The sequence below is a fragment of the Octopus bimaculoides genome, chromosome 15, assembly GCF_001194135.2.
Source record: "Octopus bimaculoides isolate UCB-OBI-ISO-001 chromosome 15, ASM119413v2, whole genome shotgun sequence".
NCBI classification, from domain to species: Eukaryota; Metazoa; Mollusca; class Cephalopoda; order Octopoda; family Octopodidae; genus Octopus; species Octopus bimaculoides.
The window spans coordinates 38,050,549-38,050,755 of NC_068995.1; positions in this window are offsets into that span (position 1 = coordinate 38,050,549).

Here is a 207-nt window from a genome sequence, read left to right on the forward strand (position 1 = left end):
TCCCCACCTCCCACCTCCCAACACCCTCACATCACACCACGCTACACCATATCCCACAACACATCACTTCACAACACACCACCACGCACACACCAGCACTGACCAACTCCCTTCCCCACCTTCACACCTACATACACACATAAATACGTTAAGATCACCAGCATTCTTTCTCACACACACAGCTTCTTGTCTTGGGTTCACCACTTC